The 6,303-nt window shown below is 36.3% G+C and overlaps 1 long non-coding RNA gene across 1 annotated transcript; it reads right to left on the reverse strand.

The window, feature by feature from the left end:
- Positions 1 to 1,907: 1,907 nt before the first annotated feature.
- LOC146650321 (uncharacterized) lies at positions 1,908 to 6,050 on the reverse strand. The gene is made up of 4 exons (XR_014907827.1): positions 5,966 to 6,050; positions 4,978 to 5,009; positions 3,823 to 3,849; positions 1,908 to 2,203 (listed from the first exon to the last, which is right to left on the reverse strand). It is a non-coding gene; the product is annotated as an uncharacterized LOC146650321 (long non-coding RNA).
- Between the last annotated feature and the right edge of the window lie 253 nt (positions 6,051 to 6,303).

Genomic DNA, 6,303 nt, shown 5'->3' on the forward strand with positions numbered 1-6,303 from the left:
ACCACTTACACTTAGCGACAATGGCATACCAGTAGACTTACGTGGGTGAGGGTCAAAATATGCATATTCACCTGAAGTCAGCCTGCTAACAGCGATGACTGTTCCTCCCATGACTAGCAAAGCATAGCGAACGTCTGAAGCCAAACACTGTAATCCCTGTTCAAGACTCGGAAAGTGATCTGTACCATCAAATGTGCCGTAATGAGCAAACTGAGACATGTCGACTTGATACTCGTGTCTGCGGCTGGTGACAACTGAGGGAAGTTCATCGCAGGCTAGAAACACACTGTTCACAAACCTCAGTCTGGCATCTGAATAGACGGCATGGCCTTTGTCCAACACACGGTTTAGATCTGCTCTGGTAATAAATTCATCCTCGTGTAAGAATGACAGGAAAACCAAACTGTTAGCCATGCATTGCTGATTCCGGTACTTTCCATACCTAGGAGCGGCCTGGCTTCGGGAAGCACAGACGCTACTCACTCGTGGACTTTCACTGTTTGTAACCTGTACATGAGACTGTCCTGGAGCTTGTCCATCATGCTGTGTTTGTACAGTTAGCTGGGGTTTAGTCTGGATTACCTGCATAACTTCAGGCTCTGGGACAGACACTGAGGAAACACTTCTCTTTACCACATCTGCATAAGACACTGTGGCTGTCTCTCCATCATGCTGTGTTTGTACAGTTAGCTGGGGTTTAGTCTGGATTACCTGCATAACTTCAGGCTCTGGGACAGACACTGAGGGAACACTTCTCTTTACCACATCTGCATAAGACACTGTGGCTGTCTGAACACTGCTCTGCACTTCTGTGCTGGGAAAAGCTGAAACACACACCTTCACCTGCTCACTGCTCTGAGAAACATTCACCTGTTCTTTCTCCTTCTGACGTCTAAGCTTCTGAGACTGCGACCTTTGACCTTTTCTTGGCATTTTGCTGAAGTACAACCTGGAGCTTATATGTGGTTATACACAAATGTAAACAAAACTCAACCTTGAAACAGAAAACGTATAACTCAAGTTACTGTTAAATCTGAGAAATGTACTATTATACTACCTTAAAATGTTTTTAAGAATATATAAATAGATGTTAAAAAGCTGATTTGTACTCCAAACTCAAAATAAAGGAAATTCAAAGTTCTCTGGAAACAATTTGATCTGTTTTATTGTAGCTCTTTTAGAAACTATAATTTTACTTATATTTTTTTTAACCAGACTGGTAAATAATTACAACTTCTGTAAAATGATATGCAGAATAAATCTCAACAATCAACAGGCTATAATAAAAGTCTTAGCTCTTAGGGGAGTTTATGTAAATCTTTCAGATATCTAAAATTGAAATCAAATATATGGAGCTTTGGTGGTGTGGTGATAAGATGACAGGTGATGAGGATTCTTCAGCTGGATTTTCTGCAGCAGTCAGGAAACAGGAAGTCCTCAGGCGCTTCTCGATGACAATACTAACTGAATACTTACACTGAGTGACAAAATGGGTTTGTCCTTAAATAACAATACTATAAACTTGCAGTCAAATGTTATAGCCAATGAAACAGACTAGCAAAATGTATTTGGATCTAATTTATTATTTATCTGAATGTATGTATTACAAAATAACCAGATTATCTTATTACAAATAAACTTAATAAACACCACCAAAGAGGTGATATTTTATATAATTGATCAAAGTAAGCCAAACTAGCAGTGTTAATTCCAAAGTCTAATGCAAAATTAAAATGACAAATGTAGTACTGTGTAAATACTTTCTACTAAAAGTTCTACTGTAATTCTACTACTGTATATTCAACTTGTAATTTCCAGCAAAATGACTGAATGTGAGAGTTTAATGACAGGAAAGAAAGAGCAATGAGAGCAGAGATCTCTCAGAATTCTGTAACAGATAGATCAAGTTCTGGTAACTTGGATTTCTGAAAATTGGATTCTGAAAGGATTCTCAAAACTTGGATTCTCAAATTAGATAGAGCAGTAGAGATAGAGGGATACAAGATGGAATGGCTTTCAAATTAGATAGAGCGGTAGAGATAGAGGGATACAAGATAGAATGGCTTTCAAATTAGATAGAGCGGTAGAGATAGAGGGATACAAGATGGAATGGCTGTCAAATTAGATAGAGTTGGGAGAGTGATAGGATAGACAGAATTGCTTATAATGATAGAGAGAGAGAGGATCTTCTGCAGCAGGTCACCTGTAAGACACAAAAGGCCTGGAATTAGTCGTATTTCCAATATGCTTGGATTTACCATATTCTTCAGACTATATGGCACACCTAAAATCCTGTCATTTTCTCAAAAACATACAATGTGCCTAGTGTATCGATTCTGGTTATGCTTACTGACCTCAAACGGGATTTCTGTGGTACACAGCGCTCAAAATTCTGTCAAATATTTTAGTAATACTTCGGTAAGCTACAAAGCTGCGCTGCTTGATGTATTGTCAGAGCATTATGGCTACCATAGTCAGGACCCTCGCAGAGTAATTCGTACGGTGCTTCAACATAACATTATGGTGTGTGTACAAGGGCCTGGCACGTGCTAAGAGACATGCTTATGAAGCAGATTTCAAACTGATCAACCCATGAAGAGTTTGATGGATTTGTGGATGAGGAATGAACTGAAAACGTGAGTGTATTGTTCTGTATTTTATGTGTTACAACTGAACAGTGTTGAGAGTTGTTTGTGAATGACTTGAATAAAGTTTTACTTATCTGACTGTTTTGTTTGGCTTAATCTGCCTTAAAAACAGACTTGTTTATTGACAATATGCCTTATAATCTCAAAAATACAGTATATGTAGGGCTTTCAATACTAAAGAGTTCTACAGTAAATTATTGGACTGAACAGAATGACAATGTTTAATAAATGATGGTGGAACTGTTATAAGGACATTTTTACGTTCTATTAAAACAATAAACTAAGTCTATAAACTCAAACCAAGACGTGCTGCTACAGTAACTTACTGTAAATATTATATGGTCCAAATAAACCCGCACACTGAGGTTACAGCAGACAGTTTCAGGCCTCCTGCTTTAAACACTTTATAACCATTAAACTCAAAATTATTTATTGACTGGCCAAAAAGAACAAAAACTTTCTCACATTTGCCTAAAAACATCTTGATGATCAGCAAGAGCTGTGCGGACTCACTGTACTAAACTGAATCTTCTAAAGTGAGAGAAATATTTCAGAAAAACACCAGCATTAAAGTCAAACATGGTGCCGTTAATGGTGATGGTACATGAGTTCCCTTACTACTTCAGGACCTACATCAACTCATCTCAGCTTAAGTTTAATCACACTTAGGATTTGCAGCAGGAAATTGATCTGAAGCACACAAGCAAGTCCAATTGAATGAATGAAACAAAACTCTTGGTATAAACTAATCAGTCTGGACATTTATGAAATTAAGATTCTTGGTATGACTTGAAAACCCTATATTGGGCCTTAATTAAGACTTTTTTCTTTTTTTGCCTGTCCTGTTTGGATCTAATTAAGACAATTCTGAAATTATAGTGGACCAAAATCCCCCAGTGATGTAAACCAGTCATTACCAGTTACTGTAAATGCTTGATGGTAATTGTTGCTATCAGGGCATCCACAACTGGGTATTAGAGACCAACATGTTTTTACATTAGACCAGGTTGTTCTGGTTCAAAAATGAAATCATCACTTTAAAACTGCTTTTTGTATTTATCCAGGTCATCCTTGTTAGATGATTTGAAACATGTGAAAAAAGCATAAACAAAATAAATCTGCAAAGAAGAAAGACCTTTCTCAGCACTGTACCGCAGACAAAACCTTTACTTACCAGACTTGAGACGATCAGATCAGTATCCTAGAGAAAGGAAACAAAACATCAGATCACTGTTTAATGATTCAAACTATTGAGCCTCTTCACACACAATCCAATTTACTGTGACATGAAATAACTAGTAAAATCCTCAATTTCTTCAAGCCTTTATGAACTCACTGTAGTCTAAAGAGGATAAACTTTAGTTACAGAGTCTCACATGACGATAACATGTGTAATAAAAGGCATGCATACTACAGAAGTGCAAAGAAGAGGCACCAATATTTGTTGGTACAGATTATGGCTTTTTAGCTCCATCATTTTCTATCACAAGTCAGTGCTTAATAAAGTGTGGAAAAACCACAACTGTTAGAATCAACAGAAAACCTCACCAGGTTTTAGTTCTGATCTGAATATGTAAATCCTAAAATACATGTAAATTCTGACATGTTATAGTAACAACAGTGGCACGCCATTTTTGCAATTAAAATTTCTTAAAAATTATAATAAAAAGTCCTTCCATTGTACCTGTTGGCAGGAATCTTTTTGTATTTTGCAATATTTCCCTTTTATACATAATTTTCAAACACATTGTATCGAGCAAATTATTAAGAAACTGATTTAAACTTAGTGTACATAAATTACACACAGGCTTTAACATACACAACATTGCCTACTCACAACTCTGGTTCTCTTAGTCTTTTATTATTGCTTAAATGTTTAACCTACCACTTCTGTTCACTCAGGCAAAAATACTTCTATAGTGGTCTGACTTTAATGTAATACATAAGCAGAATATGAGTGAAGATATAAATCAACAACTGTGGTGCTCTTAAGTGTTTAAGCTACCACTTACACTAACTCACCTAAAATGCGTTCATAGTTGTGTCTGCTAGGTAAATCCATAAACAAACGGAGAACATGAACAACTGTATAAAAACAGTTGTTTGTGTTCAAACATAAAAATCAGACACAAATGGCCTGTTAAACTTCAGGGACAGTCAGAGGTCATGTGTGGGGCCTTTGCTGCTACAAGGTATAAATTCTGACCATTTGTTTTTGCCCATCAGTAAATGGTAATGTCACAAAAACCAAACTATGTTAGGTAAGTTGCTAAACATGTTACACAGTGACAATGTCATATTACTGCAGTTACAATTGCTGCTTACTTACCAGCAAAGGCAAAACCGAAGTTCTGTTTCACTCTGTAACAAAAGAACAAAAATACAGAATCAGACAACTGAAATCAGCATCAGAGTCAATACTGCATCACAATCTGTAGTGAAAAAAAAATCTGTTAAATTCTTTGTTTACAACAGCTTTACTATAAACACTCCATCTTCTCTTTCTGCACCTTATTAAAGATTTCTGTCTTTATTAAGGTGATGTGTCGTTTTATCCATCTGCAATTCCACAGAAATTCCTCATGAACGTAAAGCTCTAATACTTTGGTGCTATTACATAACACAGCAGATACCACAAGCAATGATTTGCTCGCACTGCACACTTGATCAAATGATAACATCACAGTTTCAAAGCGTGCAACAATCACAAATAATACTTGATACTATAAATGCTTGATGGTAGTTCTTGCTATCAGGGCTTCCACAGCTGGGTATTAGAGACCAGCATGTTCTCACATTAGAACAGATAGCTCTGGTTTGGTTTTCTCTGCTTCATATGTGAAATCATCACTTTAAAATGCTTTTTTGTATTTATTCATATCATCCCTGTTAGATGATTTGAAACATGTGACAAAAAAGCATGAACAAAATAAATCTGCAAGGAAGAAAGACTTTTCCCAGCACTGTACCTCAGACAAAATGAACTCACTTTAGTCTAAAGAGGGCAAAATTTAATTGCAGTCTCAAATGGCCTTAACATGTGTAATAAAAACAATAATTACTAGAGAAATGCTTTGATAAGCCTTTAAAATTAAAATTAGACATAAATGGCCTATTAAACTTCAGGGACATTTTTAGGGACACTCAGAGATCTAGTGGGGGGGGGGGGGCTTTACTGCTTATAAATCCTAAATGTGTTTTTGCCCATGAGCAAATGGCAAGATATCACAGAAAGCCAAACTATTGTATATAAATTGCTAAACATGTTACACAATCCCAATTTCATATTGCTTCAGTTACAATCACTGTTTACTTACCAGCAAAGGCAAAACCAAGCTTCTAGTTCACTCTGTGTAACAAAAGACAAAGAACAAAAATACAGGATCAGAAAACTCAAATCAGCATCAATACTGCATCACTCTCTGTTGTCAAAAAGATTCACTAAACTTCTTTGTTTACTACAGCTGGAATACAAACAACAACTCTCCTCTGTTTTCTTTGGTCTACATCTCATTTAATATTGTGTCATGGAATATAAATGGCTCTGGCACACCAGTCAAAAGAAAAAAAGTGCTTAGCTACCTCAAGTCTCATAATGCTGATATTGCATACATCCAGGAGACGCATTTTGCGAATGAAAATGAAGCATTGAAAT

This window comes from Rhamphochromis longiceps, linkage group LG16 (assembly GCF_057381845.1).
Source record: "Rhamphochromis longiceps isolate RC_006_pf linkage group LG16, R_longiceps_female_GT1.1, whole genome shotgun sequence".
Lineage (NCBI taxonomy): Eukaryota > Metazoa > Chordata > Actinopteri > Cichliformes > Cichlidae > Rhamphochromis > Rhamphochromis longiceps.